At 39.9% G+C, this 24518-nt stretch overlaps 1 protein-coding gene across 1 annotated transcript in view; it reads left to right on the forward strand.

The window, feature by feature from the left end:
• Positions 1-2842: 2842 nt before the first annotated feature.
• LOC114136196 (caM kinase-like vesicle-associated protein) overlaps positions 2843-24518 on the forward strand; it is a 46157-nt gene continuing 24481 nt past the window's right edge. The window contains exon 1 of the mRNA XM_028004042.1: positions 2843-3131. The gene's annotated coding sequence lies outside the window, so the exon portion shown is untranslated. The remainder of the gene's footprint in view (positions 3132-24518) is intronic.

Consider the following 24518-nt stretch of genomic DNA (forward strand, 5'->3'; position numbering starts at 1 on the left):
AAAGACGTTTTGTCGCATTTAATTTGGCATGTTTCGCCAATGTAGTCAAGCTGTTGTTTTTATCAGTTTTTTTATGATTTATTTTACATTGACTGTTTTAATTACACTGACTCAACAAATCAACCTTTGGGGAACCTTTGAATTGATGCAATTTATAAAACTATTACAAAAATGGTATTTTCTTTCACTTTCACGGCATTAAAGTTGTGTTGTTTTTACATGTTTGACCAAGCTTTGGGAAGACATTGTTGTATTAAAGTGTGCTGTAGTGGTGCAGAGTTATCAACTAAATTTGTAATTTAGTACATTTATGTCTGTGTTTTAAAAAAAAAAAAAAAAGAAATGTTTTAAGTCAATCCAGCTTTATTTTTCTGTCTCGGATCGGGATCAGCCAATACCAAACCTCAGATGTCTGAATCAGAAGTGGAAAAAGTGGATCGGTGCATGCCCTGAATGAAATTCATCAAGATTGTGGCTGCAATGAAGCAAACTGTGAAAAAGCTAAAAGGGGCATAAATACTTCCAGAAGGTGTGTTGTGACATTAATTTTGAGCGCTGCGGTGCTGTCAAATCCCTCCACAAAGCCGCGTCTCCCTCTTAAAATTCCTGTTTTTGTGGAATCTGCACAGCAGGAGGCTGCTGCCAAAAGAGCCATTCATTCATAGATGGCTACCAAAAATATGCAGCCACGTCCTCATGGTGATTACATCAGTGTTCTGGCGTGATTCACTGTTGAACAAACGAAAAGCAGTTCTTTTTACTCAACAGGCTTTAAAAAATCCCCAAAACAAACCAACAAACTGGTGTGGTGGGATTGCATCTGTCTGATTATGAAAAATCATCCTCTCCCCATCATATCCTCGATATGTTCACAAACGGCCGGCCCAAAAAAATAACCCCTCCAACCGCCCGTTGCCATGGCAACTCCAGTTCGAGTGCTGCGATGCTACAAGGCCGCGCATGCCGCTGCGATGCGAGGCGCCTGAAGAGAGACGCCGTGACAAAAAGAGACTTCGGGGAGGAAGATGGAGACGGTGGAACGATGCTGAAATAACTTTTCAGATTGGAAATAGAGCAGCAGAATATGGAAGCCATGCTGCATCAAGAAAGAAGACAGAATAGAGTTCCTCCAAAAAAATAAAATAAATAAAATTGCATATGCTTTTTTGCTCCCACACCCTCCTGCAGGTTAAAAGCACCACAATTTGAAAATAAGTGATAAATTTGCTTTGTACTGTGTTAGAGGAATCTCTGCATCTCTGCTACTGCAGCACAAACCACTTAACTCCACAACAACAGATAAGGAGCTGGCTGTCGGTGCGTCTTACAAATGATTTGTTTACATCTGGGGACTCAATTCATTTCACTTGCAAAGAGCACGTCTGCTGACTTCTCGGTCAGCGCGCGAGACACGTTTCACACTTTTTCGCAGGCTCTCGCGCAACACTTAACTTCCATTACTTCTCACCTCCGAAGCTACAAAAACGCCGAGGCATAAAAAGTAGAGAGAGACCCGTGACACAGAGACGGGGTCGGGGTGTTTTCGGTTCCCTGCTTTTCTCATGTGCGTGACCCTGCCGTACACCTCAACAGGCGCAGAGCTGTTGGTGTTACGGTTTCTCTAAGGCAGGGGTCTCAAACTCCAGTCCTCAAGGGCCGCAGTCCTGCAACTTTTAGATGTGCCTCTGCTGCTCCACACCTGAATAGAATAATTAGGTCGTTAGCAAGGCTGGGAGAACTGATCTACACAAGGAGGAGGTAATTAAGCCATTTCATTCCAGTGTTTTGTACCTGTGGCACATCTAGAAACTGTAGGTCTGCGGCCCTCGAGGACTGGAGTTTGAGACCCCTGTTCTAAGGGCTACTGGACCGTTTGGATCTTTGATTTATTAAATGTGAAACTATAAGATCTCATACAGGGAGCTATCACAGTTGGAAGAAACCATCTGCTGTCTGAGAATCCACTGCCACCCAATAAAGCGTTTTTTTTATATAAGCCACTGAAGGTTAAATCAAATATTTTCTAGTTTTTTTCAATAAAAAGAAATCTCTCCTTAACCTGGGGTTAGCATCAGCCCACAATCGACGGGCTGCAAATATGGAAAACCTATTTGTAGTATAAGTGCGATCATGGATCTATTGCTCATTTATACCTTGTCAAGGTTTTTTCCACACATCTTATTTCTTTACACTTTTTTTGTACTTTGTTGTTCTTTTAAAACTGACCTATGAATATAGAAAGTTTCTGCACCTTCACCATCAGTTTCGGGTCTGTAGGACCAGACACTATGGAGGTGCTCCATGGGACGTGCTGTCGCTGTTTTTACAGTATATTATACTGTACATTATTGATATTACAATATTCATATTATGAACCTCATTAGGCTTCTACAGAAGCGGAAGTGAACATCATAATGAGGATAAATTACAAATAAAAATTATGCTTATTTTAAAGAAAATTGTTGGCTTTTACCTGTTACTTCTAGACATATTCTCAAAGTGCGGTTGGATTTTTCAAAGAGCGATTATGCTACTGCAATAAAATCTAGCTTTTCTTTTTAACGTTTTTTTTCTTTTCTTTCATTTTTTCTTCTTTAACATTGCGTGAGTCAAACTGAGCCCGCAAACATTCGACTCCTTTCGCCGAATAAAAGATGTTAGAAGTCACGGACTCTGTGGTCGCGCTGCTAATTATTAGCGATACGTCGATCGATCGATTTCCCTTTTCAGAATCTCCCATGCGCGCGCGCCCTGTCACATCCACCGGTGTCCGCGCTCGCGCTCCAGCCCCAGCTCAGCCAGCTTTCCTCCTCTCCTCTCTCCTTCCTCCTCTCCTCTTCCTCCTCTCCCCTTCCTCTCCTCTCTCCTTCCTCCTCTCCTCTTCCTCCTCTCCCCTTCCTCTCTCTCTCTGCCCTCGCCGCGCAGAGCTCGCCGCGCACAGGCACAACAGATGGTACAGTACCACAGGCTGCAGGAGCGCGAGAAATTGGCTCAGAAGTACTTTTATACCTCCGAACTTCGCCGGAACGTTGAGTCTCAGCGGAAGTGGCGGGATTCTCCGTTGACAAAAGTCGACTTTCCGGACAGTCACTGGACCCCCGCATTTAGAGGCGCAGTTTTTATCTGCCAAGGTAAGTTCGGATTCTTCCTGAAAGGCGTTCAAAATGTTTGTTGGGTGCGTACAGGAAGCGAGTCCTCTCATTTTTGGATCATAAAACACTTTTTCGTACAAGTGCAGTGTCCTAAATCGATGTTTGAGTGAAAAACAAGTTGACTGCAGTGGTGACCATTAGATACGTTTATTCAACTTAAAACCAATTTACAAAACACGTGGTTTAACTGTGTCCGGTTCTGATAAATTTACTTGAAAACCCAATTCATTTCAACATGTCAGATGAAGTTGAAATAAGTAGAGGTATCGCCGAGGGTCCAAATGACCGTCATTTGGCTCAGGAACGGCAAGTTCTGATCAGGAGTTTATTGCAGCTCTTCATTATCGCCGTGGCTCCGCGGGAGCATTTCTGCAGTTTGGTGCTGATGATGCAGCCCGGTGAGGATGCTGCTGTCAGCCGCCCAACCATCGCGTTTAGGGACGTCTGCTAAAAAAAAAAAAAAAAAAAGGCTGATGTTGTTGAATGAAAATTCATAACTTTGCATCGTATGGAAGTCCAAAAGTGACACAATCTCATAAATAAATAAAATCAGTAACAAATTAAGAGATCAATTCTCAAGTAGATAATCAGGTAAGTAAATAAATTCAAGGAATTGATTTAATCTTTAAGACTTAACCATCGGAATTAACGGCCGTGGCTTATTTTGACCCAGTCAATAAAATTGATTGGATTAACTGTAGATTAGCCAGTCATTAGTTAGAATACATTTGGGGGAATTTAGTGACAGATACGTTATTGAATAATTGAATAAACTTCAATTATTTTCAATTATTTTATAGTAAAGCACAGGATTTCTGAACGCCATAGGTGATTAAACAGAATAGTTATTTTTTATCTACCTTACAATTTATGCTTAACTGGAAATAAATGCAGTTAAAAGTAAAATTATAATTGTGTTAATGTCGAAATTTATTTACTGCATAATTACATATTAAAATGTAAACTCTTGGAGGTGTTTCCATGTTAAAATTATGCACGATTATATTTATTTCATGAGTTCCATCCATTCATCTATATTCTGATCCTCCGGATGAATGTGGCAGAATTACTTAAAATGTGAAACAGATCAGGAGCTGTCAGTCTGCCAGTCCAGCTAGGGTTTTTATTATCAGAAAATAGTGAGTTGATGGTTTCCTTATTTAGCACATATAGAGGACGAAGAAAGTCAACAGTGTTCTAAGAAAAACTTAAATCGGAAAAGAAAACTAACAGGTGAAGAAATAGAATAAGATGCAGTCCAGAGTCGGCCTGAGGTATAAGTGAACTCTGAATTCCTTCTGCTTGACCAGGTGCCTCAAGAGTGCTTGAATTTACGGGTTTAGAAACACACCAGTTCTACACAAAACAGACGAGTAATGAGATTTAGTGGCCTGAGATCTCGTGATATTAAGAGGCTGCAATATTTATCAGCCAAGTGAAATCTCTCTTGTAAACTGCTATCCTGTTCCTCTGTGTGTGGCTCTGAACAGTGAGGCGAGTGTAAACTATTATGAACCCTGGATATGAAAATGCGTTTAGATTGAAACTGTTTGGCATGTGTTTGAGACTCTTATATTGAAGTAATGCAGGAATGAAGTAGTTTCTGTGATGCTGTGCTGTAATTAGCAGAGCTAGCTAATAAAGATGGCTAGCCAGACTGTTGTGTAAAGAAACTCCTACTAGTTCTATACTGTTTGCTTGGCAGAATGTAGAAGAAATGGTGAAGTGATGAGATACAACGGATTTTTTCAGCAAAGAATCCCACGGCTGGCTAATAAGTAGCCGCTAAAGTTAGCGTGTAGCTTGCGGCTTGACTTGCTACTACATAGCTGTTGAGGTGTTTTTTTTAACAGAAACTTGTGTTTGTGAAGGAGAGCATTTTCACAGTTTAATAAAAAAAACAAACAAACATTAGGACCACCTTAGAACTGGACAAATTTACCAGCAATTTCACATCAAGGCTGAGGTAACGGTCACTTGAACTCAATGTTTTTGATCAATTTGGGGAAAATTTGTGGTAAAATCAGGAAAGAAATGTGGAGATTTGTTGATTTAGTTTGAATTTTACAGATTTGTGAAAAACTGGAAGAACTTATTGGTGTAATTTGGAGTCTGGAGGGCCACATAAAAAGCTATGACGTGCCAGATTTGGCCCCAGGGCCTTGAGTTTGACACACATGAATTCCAGTTGTTTAGGGCCTCGTGCCGCTTTCCACCAGCCCTGCTATAATATGTTAGAGACCATCTTCGTATAAGACGTTCATTTGTTCTGCTTGTGAGGTTTGTCACTAACTGTATATTTGGCAGCGAAGCCACGTGCTTTGAGTCCCACAGGAAAAAGAAATCACCCGCAGGAGCATCACCATTATAGATTATAATGGCATTCCTCCTTCTGACGTTCCCTCAAGTTGCCAGCGAGCTGAGCATAATGACTTTTTTCTTACAAACCCAGAAGATCTCCTTTGGACCCCCAGGTGTCCCTCGAGGCCGCAGCCGCAGCCAGCCGCTTACAGGAAACGGCAGCGTACCACCACGGCCTCCCAGTTTGTACACAATTAGGTCTCCGGGGAAAACGACTCCAACTTTCCCTCGTCATCCGCTCTTAATTCTCTGTGAGCTGCTGGCAATATGGAGAAGGAAACACTTTTGAGGAGTGCTTTGCAAATGCGACTGTCAGGGTACAAATTTGCAATAGCTGCTGATTTATTGAGGGCAATGGAGACGTTTTCAAATGAACAAGAGAACAGGAGGAGAGGGATACTGATTCTTCTGCACTGTATGGATAGATGGCATTGGGATCTGTTAGCACAGATTTACAAAAGCACAAATGTGCTTCTACAAAATAATTTTTTTATTCAGATTATATGTAACAAACCAATAGACAATAATGTATAATTCTGAATTGTAAAGAGTCATTCGGATGTCATTTTTATCAGGTGTTTTTTTCCTCACCTGATAATCCGGTAGACTCGGAGTTGCAACATTTGTTACATTTTCAAGAGGTGCGATTCTCTTTCACACCGCACGGTGTCAAACGAACAAAACCCTTTGAGAAACCTTCCCCCCACCTCACCTGAGGTGGCGCCGCGGCAAGAACCACTGAAGGAAACAGCACAAAAAAACTCTGAGGAAGACCCTGAATGCAACTTCCTCCTTTACCAAATGTCACCAAAAATGGAGCAGCGTCAGATTTTAGCAGTCATTGTTGGTGAAAGATCAAAAGCCATTTCTCCCGCTAGACTTGTGCGTTGGTTTTGTTTGTATTTACCCAGAATTCCCTGCGCTATAGTCCGCTTCCTGCTTTAGAAGCGGTCTCTGGTCCGCTTGCATCCACATAGACATTCAAACCGTGCCAGAGTTCACTTCACCCAAACCGAGACATAGGTTTTTAGGCGGGCCACAGTTAACTTTTCTGGTGATTTATGCATTCCCTAACCCTAACCCTCCCCAAATAAACCAGATTTTCAAGGAAAAATGGACTGGAGTTTAATTAAAGCGGACTAAACATGGCTTGTGTGAATGTTTTCTTTGTAAGCTGATAAATGCTCTTCTTGCCCAGCCTCTCATCAGAGGTGGACGGCCATGTCTTGGTAGTTACTTTCTAACCTAATTCTGCTTTAAACTTCTCCTTATCCTTAACCCTGACCTGTCTCCCATGTTCCTTGGTCTTTACGATACTGTTTGTTTTATTCTCAAACAAACCTCTGAGTACTTCATACAACAGCAGTATTCACACTGACATTAAATTACTAACAGCCAGTTTGTTATTCTTGATTTTATTTAGCCGCATCAGAGTAAAAGGGGTCTGATTACAAATATACACAACACTTTTAAGATTTTTTTCTCTTAAAAAAGTTGAGAAAATTCTCTACACTGGACTAAGATGCTTTAAAATGTATATTTGTGACATGATAAATTTAGGGCTTAAACTAACGAATATTTTAGAAATTGAGTATCCTATTGCTTATGCTAACGATTAATTGCTTCATCTGATTAAAAATTTGGCACATTATATTGATTTATTGTTTAACTTGCACCTTCAATTCCTTTTTTAAATAAGAAGATTAACATTATAGTGCTTAAATTCAATAACGTAGCATTCCTTTAGTGAAATTGAACTGCGGGAAGCCACTTGAGAAGTATTTGGTAAAACGTACTGACAAAGATGTTCTTAACTGAAACGCACAGTTCTGGCTTAACCCTTTTTTCAGCAAATGGCTTTTGCTTTGAGTTTGTACACTCCAGTTAACAATTAATCGACTACTACGTTAGTTCTTTCAATAATCGATTCATCGCAATTAATCCGATTAATTGTTTCCGCCGTATATAAAGTGGGAAGTGTGTTAATACGGCTGTGTTGTTTTTTTATGTCTACGTTTTCCCGTCCATCCGTGCAAAAGGCTGGCTGTTTTGCCGTGTGGAGGATGAACGTGATAGTTCAATACCAAAAGCAGGAACTGTCACCCATTAGGTCAACTGCTGCTGACAGACTCTCACCCCAGGCGGTGTTTTATTACACTTTTTGACACTTGAAACGATGAGACCGTAACCATAGAGGGCCTTTGGAAGTAACTGTGAGGATTTCCGTGTGATGGAGGAGAGCGAAGCCTAATGAAATCAAGCAGAGACAACATCCACCAGATTGTGGAAAAGTTAGATCCGCAGTAATAAGGTAGGACCCGGCTCCTTTCAGTGTGGACTCTGGGTGCAGTCTCTTGCTTTGAAGAGTGAAATCAAAAGCTCTGCCGCTGCAGAGGCCGACTCATTTTGACTTTGCATAACCCGCATGCGAGGCTCGTCTCATATACACAAAGTATGCCTCCTTCATTTTACATGAGTTAGTAAAATAAAGGAAGTTCCATAATTAAACATTTGCTCATTAGAAGTCGTTTTCAAACAGCCTGCGGAGGCATTCTGCTTCAGAGAATGCAATGGCGTGCAAATGCGATGTGACACTCCCAGACATCTCGGGCAAAATGCTTCATGTAAACCGTCGGAGGGAATCAAGTCGACTCTCGCTTCCACGTGTTGATTCATTTGCCGTGACTTAAGCAGCTGTTAAGCCGGACGCTGTTTGATTGAGTTTTGAAATGTCGTTGCTGCTGTTTGCTGTTGCTCCATGAGATAGAAAGCAGAGCTGTCCTCACATGACCGAAGCCGTCGCCACAGAAACGGGAGAACACCGAGAGGAACGGCACAGGGAGAGATGGGATGTATCCTGCAGATGGGCGTACAGTATAGAGTGATCTGCTTTTTAGTGGATCAATACCACGCTGTGAGAAGTGGGAGATTAAAAAGAGATGAAAAGGGAGTTAGGTAACTAGAAAAAAAAACACAATCTGTAGTTGTTAAATGGCTGTTTGAAATCTGCCTGTGAGCTTCTAATCTCATCATGAAAGGATGGATGCTCACATAATGAAAGATGACAGATGAATCTAAAAAGGATAAATTATGCTACATCGGCATTCATGCCCTAAACCAGCAGATCATCAGAATACTTATGAGATTCTTGCCTTATGCTTTCTGTATGCACGACCAGATCAGGCTGCAAACACCAGCCTTTGGAGTGGAAGCTTAGACATTTAAGAGTCTACGGGAATATGCAGAGAGAAAGCCAGATAGCACTGAACAAACGGCAGTGGCTAGCCATATCTGTTTCCATAAGAAACAGCTGGTTTCACCTCAGCTTTTAATCATTTCTTTACCTCACCAAGAGATGTTTCTCCTTCACAGACCTTCACTACGAACTCTTAAGTTTGTTGAATTAACAGAAACCTGGAAGAAAAACGTTAAATGTGATCACTGCTATGACGTTTAACCTCCTCCTGTTTTTACTTGTTAAAATGTTTTGTGTCGTGTCGGTGAGTGATGCAGCATCTGCCTCTCACCTTTTACCGCCTCCTGCCCGCTTGACTCTAGCCTTGCCGCTCTGCCGAACAAGTTGCTGACTCAGTTTGACTTTGTTGTCATAAACGAGCTTCTATCAGAGAAGGCTTGAGCGGTAATTATTCTTCAATGACACGCAGCAGTACCAGTTCAGTTTCTAAGGAGGAAACAGAGTGCATTAAACCAGGAGTGTAGCCTGGCGTGCTGAATGAAACCCCAAGAGACACAGCAGATACAAGACAGAAGGTGTCTTTATTGTGGTCGCGTCTCATTGTTAGAGTAAGGGCTGCTCTAGCGTGCAGCATCAAAGAGCCACCCTGCCCACTATCCACAGATAGAAAAATTGAAGGGGAATTTTAAATGGAAACGGATTAATATTTCACCTCTGCATCAATTCGTGTTGCTACTCTGGGCATTTTCGTGGGCGAGCCGTTCATGTATGGAGAACAAGTGGTGTCGTTTGTTGTGGTCCAGATCTGACTCATCCTATACCGTTGTGCGTTATAATGGAGGACTAATGTCATCACAACGTGGAGGGACTAAGACGAAGCTCCTCCTCAGAACTGTAGTTTCCAAGTTTCTGGGCTTCTGCCTCACGGAGCAGTCCTCCCCCAAACAAATCCTTCAGACTAGCCAGCAGCAATTAGCAGACACCCGGTGGAACATCAGCTGAGTTCATAATATGAGCTACTTCTCAGTGAAATGCTGATAAAAATGTTGTTAAAGGGTTAGTGGTGGAGCCAGGTTGTGATGACTTCCCAAAGGCAGAGTGTCGGAAAGAGCTGAAGTTTCTTAAAGAGACAGAGGCCCATTTTCAATGTGTTAAATTACAAAGTCAAATTTCATTTAAATAATATTTGATATAGAACACTTTTATAACAACTGAAGGTGACATAGTTATTGTGTTATAAAATGGCACTATGTGGCTGGAAAACACATAAAGCTTCCCCTTTAAGTGGAAAAATAAGTGCCAATACTCAGCTTAGTGTCATACCAATATGGATGTACTTTTTTCTGTTATACAGAAAATACAAAGAACAAAAAAACAGAGCCAATTCTAAATTAACTCCTCATGAGCCAAATTTAAAATGTCATGGATCCACCTTTATTGGCGTCCTCATGGCGTTAAAGTAGTAACACTGAAATAAATAAATAAATAAACTAAAACTCATTAAAAACAAAGTAGTGATGAGTGCCTTTAAGACTTAAAATTTTAGTAAGCTTACTACTGTTTCTTTTTCCTTCCCTTATATATATATATGTTTATATATATAGAAAAAAAAGTAAAATTGCGTATATATATATATATATATATATACGCAATTTTATTTTTTTTTCTCAGTGTTAAGCCTGGTCGCAACAAACCCATGGCCACTTAGCAGTATTATCCAATGTTTTATGCGATGACTGAACACTACCTCAGGACAGCGGTGGGAGGACAGTGGGTTTACTTCACCAGAGCAGGATGTTTTAGCTTTCATGGTTGCCGTAGTCCTCTGGTGTTAGAGCGTAGCGCGGCAGTTACGGGCCGGGAGCGAGCCGCCTGGGCGGTGCGGAGAGAGCCCTGTGTGCAGCGCTGTTGGGGGAATGCATGTTGACAGAGAAGCGAAGAGACCGGTAAAAGTCTCAGTATGCTGAGGGGCAAAATTTAAAAGTGGTTGTACTGCATACCGGTTCATACTGGCCATCTTAAAGCACTGCATGTAACAAGATCTTATTGCAAAAATATCCAACAAGACAAAATCCCACAGTATTTACCAGTTAAGTCCATCTCATGAAACACTGTAAAGTTGCTCTATTAGCTGCTTCAGCTTTTATTGAGCCTGAGAAATTAAGATGTGTTCTTTAGACAAGACTCATATTTTGAAAGTAAGACAAAAAAAAGAAGCATTTTCCCAACTTAAGTTGTACAACATATGACCGGGATCATGGATATGTTGTGCAGCATAAACTTGACTGTAAATGAGTTGTTGAGAATGTGACTAACATTACAGCTAAATTGCAAATATATTTCTAATTATAATAAAATTTCTTTATTGAATTGCTGAACTCTAAGTCCCTACATTAAACTACTGCATTAAATCTATGGAACTCTGACAGGATCAAAGAGACTGGAACTAAAAGATAAAAGTTCATCTTTGACCCTGTCAAGATAAACTTTCAATATTAAACTCTAGTGCTCCAGAAGCCATACGTAGAGGAGTCTTAAGGACACAAAGTGCACAAACGAAAGACATGACATTCGAGACAGGAAAAAGTATTGTAGCATACCTCGTACAGGTTCAGAAAGAGCTGCAAGCATCAGCCGGCAACCAGATGATGCTTGTGTGGGTTCTGGGATCACATGTGATGTGTGTGGCATCGCCTGTGTGCATTGACCTTTGGACAACTAAGGAAAATGGCTGAGTGACGATGTAAAAGACTCATTGAGCAACCCACTGACATAATCTCTAAACTGATGATTCATTTATTTCATTTGACAGTTCCTCTTTCAGCGTTCCCACATTTTACAGGGGAAATTATTGTAGTCACACTATTTTACTGTTTGTGATGGAGAAAGATGGGAGACAATGAGAAGAAAGTTGAAGAAAAAAGCACCAGTTGTAGCATAAATGTCAGCATCTAATAAAACACAGCAGAAGCAGATGTTCTGTACTGTAAAAAGAATTAGCACAGACGCAAACAGCATTTCCTGTGGGCATAATCAGTCCTCACTATTAGAGCAACAACCTTTTGCAGTGTCCTGAATGAACATGGACCAACTGGAATACAGATGTGACTTAGAAAGATGTCCAATGATAATGCCCTCTTATGAGGCAGCAGTCTGGTGACTCTTGAGGGTCTTAGCAGAATTATTCTCAGTACTCACGGAAAGATTACCGCTATTAACTTTTTATTTTTCATTAAGATAGATACTGCTCTAGTTTACTCAGACCCCTAGTCGTGGCTTGAGTCAGGTTCTAGTTCTTTTTTTTCTGGCAAACATCTTTCAAAATGGCTGCCATGGTGGTAACAGAGAATATATGTTTGCACTTAAATTGGCGGTAGTTATTGCCAGTGGTGAGCTCAGCTAGCCAAAATGTTAGGTTCACTAACCACTCATTTACTGAACAAGAATATTAGCTCCACTTACACTAAACCGCTAAACACATAAGAATAGCGCAAGCTAACGCTAAACACATAAAAATAGCGCAAGCTAATGCTAAACTGCTAACCACGAAAAAATTAGTAGAAGCTGAGAATAAATTACCATACATAAAAACTTTTTCTGCTAGCGCTAAACCATTACACACATAAAAAATAGCAGGAGCTAATGCTAAACGCATACATTTCTGCAGAAGCTAACACTAAACTACTAAACTCATAAAACAAAATTAGCGGTAGGTAACGCCAACCATCATGATAACCGTTTCTCAGTTTGTTTCACATCTTCATCTCCTTACAGTTCACAACGATTAGGACACGCAAGCAACAAAGTCATCAGCTTCAGTATTAATATCGGATTTTGCTACTTTAAAGTTGTACGAATAGGATGAGCAAAGTCAAAAACATATAATGGAGCATAAATTTGCCCCCCAAGTCATGAAAATGGGTAACATTTTATGGCAATAAAAGGCTAAAAAAATATTGTCTTAAAATTAAAGTGGCTAATGTGAAATATGAAAAACATATGTGTGGGGTTAAGAAGGTAATTTTGTTTTTTGCTTAATTATTAAAGATTATTTACAGTCATAAAATGTTGCACTACCGATAGAAAACCTTTTAAACCAATTTGAATAACGAACTGAAGTGACTGCAGTGTTTGATAACTGTCAGTTGGAATATATGCATGGTTGGATTGAAATGACATTTTGTATAAAGTGTCTTGAGATGTGAATTGGCGCCATATAACTTGACTGAACTGAATTGAAAATAAATCATTTAAACGCTGCGGACACATTCTCGTAAAGAAGTCGTGTGTTGGTCGACTACTACATGTCCAGCTTCAGAATATCTACGAGGAGCTCGCTTACCTTCACATTGATTTGGTCTCAAAGAGGCACTTTCAAAAGAAAACAGACTAAATGTTTTGAGCCATCCAAAGGACGTGCCTGCAGTTCCACCGAGGCATGAAAAACTCTTGGACAGTTCAGCATCTCATGGGAATGTAGAAAAGCCTTCACCTTAACGCTCCAGACATCCTGACAATTCACTTCAGGACAGAGGTATTTACAATCAAGCAGACCGTTGGCTATTTATGGATTGAACATGTCCTGAAAAGAGTCACATAAATAATAAAGGACTAAATTGACTGTAGAGGCCGAGCGTGCGTGTGGCCGTGGGCAGTTCTGATGGAGGGAACAGAAACCTCACGTGTTCAGGTGAATGTAAGTTGTGAACCTGAAAGAAAGAAAGAAGTTAGGTAAGGCTGGTGCAGCTCATGTGGAGTCAGGCCCAAAATTATTCATACCCCTGGCAGGTTTAGGTTGAAAGTCAACTGTTAAATTAAACAATATGTTTCTTCTGAGTGTAAGTTATATGAACATTTTGCTGTGATCCTGCCAGAGTCTTGACTGGGATCTAATAGAAAATCAGTGGAAAGAGCAAAAGAATAGGGTGATGGCAAAGTGGACTTCCAAGCTTAAAGGGGTAGTATTATGTATTTTCTAGCCATATAATATTCTTTTATAGCACAATCAAGTAATTATGTTACCTTCAGTTGTTATAAAAATATATAATATATTGTATATATCAACCATGACTTAAAAGAAATTTGACTTTGCAATTTGATATCTTGAAATTGGGCCTCTGTGTCTTTAAGAAGTTGATAATCTTTCCAACACGTTCAGGATGTTCTCACACTAATGCTCCATCATAAAGTCTCTAACAAAGTTCTTTGGAGCATTGCACAGAGAAATAGTTCATATGATGAGCTCAGCAGATACACACTTTCACTAGGTGGTTGCTAATTGCTGCTGACGCTAGTCTGGAGGAGCTAAGCGAGTAGTGCTGCTCTGTGAGGCGGAAGCTCAGCTGGAGACTGCCATGGCAACCCCAGAACGGTTGCCATGGGAGATTACAGGACTTCTCAAACATGCAAGAGAGAATCAAAGCAACACTCCAGGTCTGTTTTTGATGAGGGAATAACATTACAATATGTAATATATTTAACACACCTATTAAAAGAAGGGCAAAATGAATTTTGGAATGTCTTTGATAAAATCTAATAATATCCAGTAATCATTTCACATTGCTTTTATTATCTGTTGAGAGATTTCTGTCTCCTTCCCCCCCAAAAAGTAAGCTTCTTAGTTGATTAAAATCAAAATCCGCCTGGGTATGAACAATTATGAGTTTAAATTTATTTTTGATTACACCCTCAATCACAGAATTACTTTTACGTCACAAAAATAGACAGAAATTCTCAACAGATAACTAGTTCATTGTGTAGAGCGTGAACAAATGTCTCCACTGCTTCTAAGGATCTACAAGATAGATTTTAAGTTTTATGTAGTTCTACTTTTGGCATTGAAATCCCTATCTGTCAGGCACCTGTGTCATGTAGTAACTTAGAGAAGAATTTATGTACACTAAGAAGAAAAAAACAGATTGCCGATTTTTACTACATTTTCTTACTGCTTTAATAATTAGACGCTCACTTCTCAACCTGTGAAATACACGTCGCTCAGCAGATTAAGGAAGAGTAAGAATACGCTGGGAGAGCAGGTGGTAGTCATGAATGAGCAGCTTTAATGAAAATCATTCAGAACAACAGTTCCAGCTCAGCCTGTATGAAAGAGACGGCAGCAAAACTCCCATTCATATGATAATTTACCTCCTCAGCGACAAACAACTTGAACAAAAACTGAACTCGAATCTTCTTAATTTAGCAGTATGATGAAATCGCAGACAATCCTGCAAAGCGCCGAGGACTGTGGCTTTGTAACCATTAACTCCGCTAATGGATGCCTCCATTAGCGGAGAGGATTCGCACCCCAGTCATTCGTCTCACTTCCTCCCAGTGCATTGACCTCCGGTCACATGTCCTGAGACACCTGGCGCTCTCCAATTGTTGGGACTCTCTCTCGCTCTTCCCATCATCAGACATTGAGAGTCAATTAGCATAGACAAAGTAAGGGAAGTATATTTAGGTTCAGACTGCTACTATCGATCTGAGGAAGCCGTTCAGAGTCAGGGCCGCTTTTGTTTTTCATCCGCGTAGGAGGAAAAGAAGCACCAGTCCGACTTTTGTGATAGAGAGGAAGCTTTTGGAAAGCAGTGGAGCTGCTTTCTAGTTGTGTTAGCGTGTACGAGACAGGCTAAGCATTCATCACAGAGCCAAACATTACAGGGCTTTACTGCTAAAAAATAAAGACTAACATAGCATTTCAGTGCTAAACATGTAGCAGCAGCACAGACGGCACCAACCCTAATGTCAGCGTCCACAGTTCACATTTCTAATCAAGTTCCATGAATGATCAGGAGTTCCTGAAACACTGCAGAGCTGGATAGGAATAATCATGCTCTATTAGGCGTTTAATACAATTATCTAGTTTTTTTATTCTTGTTTTGTATTTCTCTTTTGTGATGTACTTCCTACTGTAAAGTGCCTTGGTCATCCATGTTGTAATTTGTTTTAAGTGCTCCATAAATCAATCAATCAATCAATCAATCAATCAATCAATCAATCAATCAATCAATCAATCACTCTGATGGTTAAATAATCTAAATTCCAGATTAAAAAATAAATATTGTTGTGCAGCTCATATATCTATTTACTCAATAATTTAGCAGCAGAAAAGGTTATTGATGCTCATGGTGCTGTCAATCATGCTCATGTGCGCACAGCTTTCCCCTCCTCCCCTCAACCCCTAGTTTACTTAGTCACTGATGAGCAGGGGCACAACTACATACTTACTGAGGTCTATGTGAACATCGTCCACCCCCCACCCCCCAGGTTTAATATGTCCATACAGCTCTCCCTTATTCAAGCACTTATGAAATACAGTAATTACATTAAAACCATCATGGTATTTAGTTTTTTGTTGCCTCCCTAATGTTATTATTCCTACCTGATGTGTGACTAAATTGCAGGCTAGAAAGCAATTAAAAAAGAATTAAACATTTATATTTTTCGGTCTCAGGAGACGATTGAGGGATGAAGAGACGCTGATGTCTGGTTCTTTAGGTTCTGACGGGTCTGCGGTGTTCCTGTCCTGAACCATTCTGTCTGATATCATACAGCAGTGGTTCACAAAGATTTTTTGGGCCCCCTTATGGATTACAATAACCCCTCCCCCCAAAAAAAACCCCAACAACAAACAAACAAAAAAAGAATCAACTGGACACACACATTGTTCAACCAGACATAAACCTATACACGTAGTTTGTTTTCAAACTCCACTGAAGTTTATTTCACACTTCAGGTTGCAACAAAACAAACTACAAACCATCTTTACAGTGAAACACTTTTGTATAACTGTTTTTTTTTTTTCTTTCATTCATCCATACCACACACTTTGGGAACCACTGTCATACAGACAGAATGGGTCTGTCGGTGTGTCAGCGTCACTGAATGTCACCGACACATTTCTTTTTAAATTGCCCCTATTTAACTTCACTGAAAGTGTTCAGCCTGGAATGTGTGTCTTCCTCCTCACGTCTGTATTTTTGCGAGAGGTTTTGCTTCTAAGGACGGTGGAGAATCCATGGGCATTTTAAAAAGATGCGGGTTGATAGCAGCTCACCGCAGCTGCTATCCGCCTCTGGGTAACCATGGCAACAGCGTCCGGGGGTCCTATTTAGCTCCCACCACGACAATTTAGCTGACTTTAATATTTCCTGTGTTTTGTTTTGGTCATTATTGTTGAGATCTGTGTGACAGGTGTGTCTATCAGACATGTATAGAAATATGGAACAAATTGCGCCCGGTATCGGTTCAATACGGGACACAACAATTAACAGTCGAATACGAGACGATTCCGTAGTTTATGGGACGGTTGGCAACCCTAACAAAACAACAACAGTCGCCTGTCATTTTAGCCTAGCTTAAGCTAACCTGAATATTTCCAACTCTCTTGTTGATACACTGACATTACTTACCTACTGTCTTTCAACCACTTTGAAAAGTTTTTCTTCATCCCTCCATCATCTTTATCCCTCCCCTTTGTCCTTATTCTGTTTTGTGCCCCAGAGTTTTTTTCTGCCGCGCCATCTTTAGCTCCCTGTTGTCGAGTACACTACTACTATTCAAATTTAAAAGAAAAACAAACGCGCCTCAGTGCGTTCTCAAAGGAACGCCTGCCCAAGCTACCTGTATATGTATGTGTGTAATGGGGAGGGGCGGCAGGGGTGGTGAAGAGACAGGGGATAGGGGGAGGGGATAATCAGTGCCGTTCCTCTATTGCTGATCATTTCATGCATGCTCAAACTGCTGTTAAATACAGAAAATGCCGACTAGAAAAAATGTTCCCACATTGTTTTGGGGCCCCCTCTAGTGCAGCGCTCCTATGCGTTGCATACAGTGCATACCCACTTTTTGCGCCACTGCTGATGAGGGTCGGGAGCGGTGCGGAGCATTTCTTCAGATTGCAATAGTAGCAGCAGTAGGAGGTGCAAGAGCTCGATCTTTTCACAGATATCTGTCTCGTATTATACTGTCATGACATGGTGACAGTTTTAACAAATGTGTGAAACACATATTTAAAAAAACAAAGTTATACTGCAGCTTTAACTCGATTCATTTTTATTGCCTCCCACTTCTGGATTTTTGTCGTTCCTGAGACAGGCAGGCTCAAAAATAACAAAAATGCCAACAGTGGTGTTTGGTTTTGCTAATATTATAGTGTTTCCTCTTTTCTTAGAAATCCAGACAGAAGCTGCTGAAAACACGTTTGTGTGTGATTTACACTTCCTTCCGAAACTTTGCTGAGTGGATACAAAGCATTCGCGAGACAAATGTGTTTTTATTGCTGCCAGTTTTTCTCTGCTGCTCTTTTCTACTTTCAGAGTTATGAGGTGAAAAAAAAAAAAAAAAGAGTACAAAAAAAAACGGGGAAAGTTTAGAAAACTTCATTGCAGATATGTGTTAGATAACACCCTCTTTGCAACATGCTGAATAAAACAGTAAGCTGAACTGGAGTGCTATGCTGGACCTATAAGAGCAGGAACCTTCTACCTATGTGAAGGACAAAAGTGATCACACTGTGGGTGTAAAACATGCATGAGTGCCTGGAACAATTTAAGCACTGGCTGGAATGTAAACTAGATTTTGTGTGTACATAGAAGTGTTGCCGGTATGGGGATGAAGTTTGGTTTGGCGCCGTTGATGAGCAGGTGGGCTTAGCCGTTGGGCAGACAGTGCTGTGATTCCGTCCAGACCGTCGAGGCTAAACGCCGCACTGCTCAGCGCTCCTCGCCGGGTCAGTGTTTGCAGCAGACCGGAAATCTGCTGCAGAGTCATTCTGTTTGCAACAGTAGCTACATTTCCATTAGAAATGTGTACAAAACCTTGTCCAGGTTTCGCTAATGTCGCAAAAAAAAACAAAAAAAAACAAACAATTGCTTTGTTTTCATTAAATAACAAACGCAATTAGAACCACACGTGAATCACGTAATAAGTCATTATAAAAACAATCCCCCGACCACTTGTCGGTCGGTTGTTACCGGTGGTAACATCTGGTTGTTGATCAGGTGACTCGTGTGATGCGAAAACAGTCTTTCCATTGCAGTTTTGCGAAATACACTCATTTCGATATGGCTGGAAAAACCGCCTCACCTTAGTGCAAAAACGTCTTATCGAAAAACATGAGTTTATTTTTTCTTTTAATTATGTTTCCATTAAATAAATTCATTTTCATAAATTAAATTTGTGCAAGTTTAAGATTTATGGAAATGCAGCTATTGAGGCAGATTTGTTTTTAGGAGTATGTTCATCTGTGTACACAATAAAAATCAGCATTTTTTTCCTCAACAAATACTTGGGTCATGATTTTTTCTTTATTTTTTATTAAATGGTTCTAATCCTAATTGTGCCCTACTTATGAAACTATGTCTGTTTCTCTTTGAATCTCTCTCAGATCAGCTTTATCCTTTAAAATGAGTAAATAATATTTTGAACAGACGAGTTAAAAGAACCTCTTTGGGAGTGATGCATAAAAAATTGGCATTTCAAAAAAGAAGGTGTGTTTAGGTGATTTTATTTTTTTGGGGGTCCTGTCTCAGTAAACAGCGTCATTCCCCCTGATTCTTTAATCATTTTTTTTAGAACATTACAAACATAAACTGCCATGTATATTGTATGAAACTGTATGCAGTGTACCAGATAATTGTGAAGTGAATGGACAATTATATGTGCTTTTCAAAAACGTGGAGTCAGTATTTTGTAGACTCACATTTTGCGGTACATCTCCACCAGCTTTGTGTTTTAAAGGAGACAAAATATGAAGAAATTGAAGAGGCATCGATTGTTTTGTAAGACTTAAAAATAGTCAACATTTTAGCACATTTGTGATGTATTTTTATCTTTAAATTCAAAACGTCTGTTCACAGTTCACAAACCACAGGATTCATACTTTCCCCTCTCACTGCATTACTTGTCACATTTCAAACAACACTAGCTAATATTTAGTTTTTTTTATATAATTACTGCTCAGTACAGCAGTTTATATTCTTCCTTCACACATTATTTTCACAGTTTGTCAGTTTGCGGTGTTTGGGATAAATTAGACGTTCTCGTCAGCGCTATTTCCTCGGGCTATAAGCAAAAAAACAAACAAACAAACAAAAAACGAAACAAGTTTCAGTGATTTTGGTTGGACTGTGAAATATTGTTACAAAATATTCTGCCTCGCCATGCAAACGGTTGTCACAGATGGTGCAGGAAATCTTTTAAGCATGATTAATTATTTTGAGAATTTCTCAAATCTGAATGCAAATCAACGACATTTGCCTGAAAAAACACAGTGAACGGTAGAGAAATGCTCAAAGTGTTCATGATAGTGTTCAGTACGCAGAGGGAAAAAGTGGGGGACGGTGGTAGCGAGGTGGTTTAGCATTTCAAACACCAACTCAGAGCAGCTTCACTTCGTAATTATGGGGTGAGCATTCAGGAATGTACGCTCAAATCCAGAGTGATAGACAGCTGCATTCAGCTGAGTTTGGTTGTAATTTGCATCGTTCGTCTTCATAATCCTGACATTTTTATAATTTTTTTTGATGCAAATCAGTTTTTGCCTCCTTCGTGTTTGGAAAAATAGATGATGAGCATGAGTGAGAGATGTAACTGGATCATCGTTATTAACTACGACAAATCAGAGTAGTGACTACAAACACGAGTGTAATGGAGTTGATGTATTTGTCAGAGCTGTTTCAGGATGTTGGAGGATCCCATAAGAGGAAATGTACAAGTATTTATTACTTCCTCTTGCTGCCATTAAAGCGGCAGTGTAATTCTATTTTATAGCACAATCAAGTAGCTATGTTACCTTAAGTTGTTATAAAGAGGCTTTATATATCACTAGACTTTGTAATACAACACCTCGTAATTGGGCCTCTGTTTCTTTTAGAAGCTTCTGGTCTTCCTGAAGCTCCGCCTTCAGGAAGTCATCACAACATGGCTCCTCTTAAGAATTGCACCTTGAAGGCGGGGCTATGTCCACCCAGGCGTTTTGCACAACTGAACGGTTGTTTGCCACAGGAGAGTAAAGGATTTCTCAAACATCCTTTAATGTTTGAGAAATCCTTTAATTAAGGCAACAATCCAGGTATGTTTTGGATGAGGGAATAATGTAAAGCTCCTAGATGTCGATTTTGTACAACGCTTTGACATTGTCAAAAAATGCTGCTGTTACAAGAGGGTGTTTGGAGTGCATAGGATAAAAAACATCAAAATAAATCTAATGATTTTGTTTTAAATTTAGCAGATTACTTTCTAATCAAAAATGAACTTCCTGTGGAGATAATTGCTAGATAGAAAGGGCCAGCACCCTGAATAAAACATCAAACTGGACTTACAACAGTGTCCCGCATGAAACAAGTATGTTCATTATATGAAATGAATTGTTGAGTGTTTCAATTGTCTAGCTTAGATGAACTCTCCTGTTTATGTGGGAAAACAAGTCCTGAGGAGAATGATGACTGAAAAAGTTTTAGTTTGTCAAAGATAAAGTTTTGCTTTCCTTGCCTCTAATTTCCCCACATTGCTTTAGGTCTGTGAAGATAAGATAAATTAGTGAGTAATGTTTTTGCTGTGAATGCACTCACAGGTAGGTGTGCAATGCTAGGTGTTTGGTCATTGTCAAACATTTAGTTATTGACTCTTGCGCTGCGTTTGATTTGACAGAATGTGTCCAAACAGTAAGGAAAAACATACCCTTTCATTTGCATACGGTGAGTTTTTTGGACAGCAAAACAATTAAACAAGACAGTGAAAAGTAGGAAAAGTAATGTCACCAGTTCTGATGAGGCTGAACACTGTGAAGTCCACAGCACTGATCCCAGTGCACATGCACTATTCAGAATAACAGCACATCAAAAGAAGTACATACCTTTCAAAGACATGAAAGACAGGACTTGATTTTCCACAAAATACTGTTTTTGTTCTCACAATTAGCCAACAATTTAACAATGCAACACGTTTCTTAAAATCCCATCTTCATTAGACAGCAGCTTTAGACAAATCATCCTATTTTATATTATGCTACATATTGTTCATGACATAATTTGAAACATCTTTCAAAAAAAGTGGGTTTTGAGAAGCTCTGCCTCAAACTCCAACAGCTGCTGGGTGTATCAGCCTCAGCCTCTGTATCAGCTTCCCCCTCTCTCTCTCTCTCAGAAGCCCCTTTTCAAGCTGTGAACTTCCTGTTTTCAGTTCAGTGAAACAATGATATAAGGGAGGAATAAAAGGAGCATCCTCTCCCAGATGGAGAATAGAGCTGTTCAAACTGAATGAGAGGAGCGAGTGGAAGACGGAGCCAGCGCGAGTAGAGACGGAGTAGAAGCTAATGAGAGCATGAGACACAAACTTTCACTGGAGACGGGGAAACGTGTAACTCGGTGCGACAGAAAAAAAGAGATGGGGCAAAAAAATACCTTGTTTTTGTGTTAAAGTTAAGGAAAACAATGGCTGCCCTTTTGCTTGCTACATTTTAAAGTCAACCCGTTGTCACTTTGTATGGATTATTTTATTGTATCTTGTATCAGTGACATTAACTGATTAGCCAAGCTACATTTGCATTTTCTACCAATGAGTTTAGGACTCATCGGTGCTTTGGTTGTTGCTCCTTCCTATTTGAACCTGGTTCTTCCATAAAGACATGAGCTTATCTCACTACAGTTTAGATTTATAGCCAAAATTGGGACAAATTGGGCCTAAATACATACAGCAGAGAATAAAACCAAATGAGGATAGGAGCAGGCAGCTTTCCCCTTTGAGGAAAGGCAGAAAGGTGCAGGCTTTCATTAGACTGTAACAAGCGCAGATCACAGCACAATAAATGCACACGTAGCTCCATCCTGCTCCGCTCCCAAATGGTTTGTACTTGACTCAGCCTACGGTTACAACAAGCGACAAAATGGAGCTGGAAGATGTTAAACAAAAGCTAAGAACAGGAGAATTTGCTTACTCAAATTTTGGTCTAAAAACAGAAGCAGTAATAGCTTAATTAAAATTGGGCTGGGCTTACTTCTGGCTCTGGCCTCTAATTAATGCTATGTAGTTGGTTTGGTTCGGGCGCGGGCCGGGTTGGATCTAGGTCTCATCTGTTTCGAGAGGCCATTTTGTCCAACATTAGTGTCTGACCTTATATATAGTCTTCTAGATGAACGTCAACAGTTGCCATCGAAAACATAGGAGTTGATGACTGCAAAGATTGGGCCATCAGCGTCATAAGCGCAATTTGACATTTTGAAAATACATTTGCTTAATGGAAACGCGGCAATTTCAAACAAGCTCTTGTTCGATAAAACATTTTGACGCTATGATGAGGTGTTGTTTTGGCTCATAAGGTTTATTTTTGCAAAACTGCAATGGAAACACTTTTTTTTCACATCACACGAGTCACATGATCAACAACCGTATGTTGCCACTGGCACAAACCGCAAAGAAGAAGACGACAGAAAGTAGTTGAAGGATGATGGCGCAGCATTTTTCTTCTTTTTGACTTATCATGTGAGCAAACATTTTTGTGTGTCATTTTAATTGCGTTTCTTATTTAATGGAAACACAGCAATTGTAAAATCGTGTTTCTTTTCGACAATATCAGGATATTCTTTTGCCAGCTGATGTTTTCTTTTCCAGTCTGCTATCTTCCTTCATCTTCACGATGTTGTTGGTTTACAGACGTTCTGCAGCAAACCTCAGACGTTTCACAGACCTGACTGTGAAACATGAAAAAAAAACAAACCTGATGTTTGTGGTTGTAATGTGACCAAAGGTAAAAAAGTTAGAAAGGTTTAAGTACTTTTGCAAAGCACTGTAACAAAGCTTTAAAAGTCAATAAATATAACATTTAAGACATGCTTGAAGCCAAACATTTTGCTCCTTTCTGTCTTGTTATCTCATCTCTCAAACAAGGTTATGAAGTTAATCAAAAATCATTTCCATATTTCGGGGCAGCAAAAGATGAGGTGATAAAGACGTGTTTTTGTTTGGGGATTTTGTTTTTGTGAACTTAAATGCTTCAGTTTATCATGCAGGGTGCAAAGGTTTACAAACAAAGTTTTACTTAGTGGTTCAATGGAAAACAGAAAACATTTACTGCACAGCAGCAAGTCGGGTTTGGTAAGTAATATAGCTGGATGCTGGAGATGCTCTTCCCAGAAGGGAGTCAGAACACATTTAACAGGTGAATTAGATTAGCTGTCGCTGCAGGTGACGACTAGATGGAACCAGATAACGTGGAAAATAAAAATACAGGATGGAAAAGAACTTTCAGATCCTAGTCTGATTTAGCCGACTGCAGGATAAAAAAAACAACAAAACTAATCCTATATGAAATAAACCAATCTGATCAGATCAGAATATGTCATTAACTGTCTCCTTTAAGTTTAATTTCACTAGCCAAACCCAGGGTTGATTTTAGAGCATCAGAACTGAGAAATCCTTTAAATAGAATCTGTCTAACGACACAAAGCAGGCTGTAAGGTCTCAAAAAGCAACAAACCTGGTTCAATCTTAAGAAATTCAAGAACAAAGTCGCTGAAACCTGTCAAGCTAGACAGATTTAGAAAAAAAAATTTCTGAAGCATTTGGGCTCCAGAGAGGGAAAAATGGCCTCCAGGACGGAGTTGGTAACCAAAAAGAACAATGCCCATCTTGTATTTGTCAAAAAACATATGGATGATCCTCCAAAACATTCTCTGGACTAACGAGACCAAACGGGACGTTTTAGGAATAGTGTGTCTGTACATCTGAAGCCAGTGTTGCCAGGTGTACAATAATTATCGTATTTGTACGATAAGTGTGCCCTATGTACGATACACAATCAATAATCCCAA

The sequence above is a fragment of the Xiphophorus couchianus genome, chromosome 20, assembly GCF_001444195.1.
Source record: "Xiphophorus couchianus chromosome 20, X_couchianus-1.0, whole genome shotgun sequence".
NCBI classification, from domain to species: domain Eukaryota; kingdom Metazoa; phylum Chordata; class Actinopteri; order Cyprinodontiformes; family Poeciliidae; genus Xiphophorus; species Xiphophorus couchianus.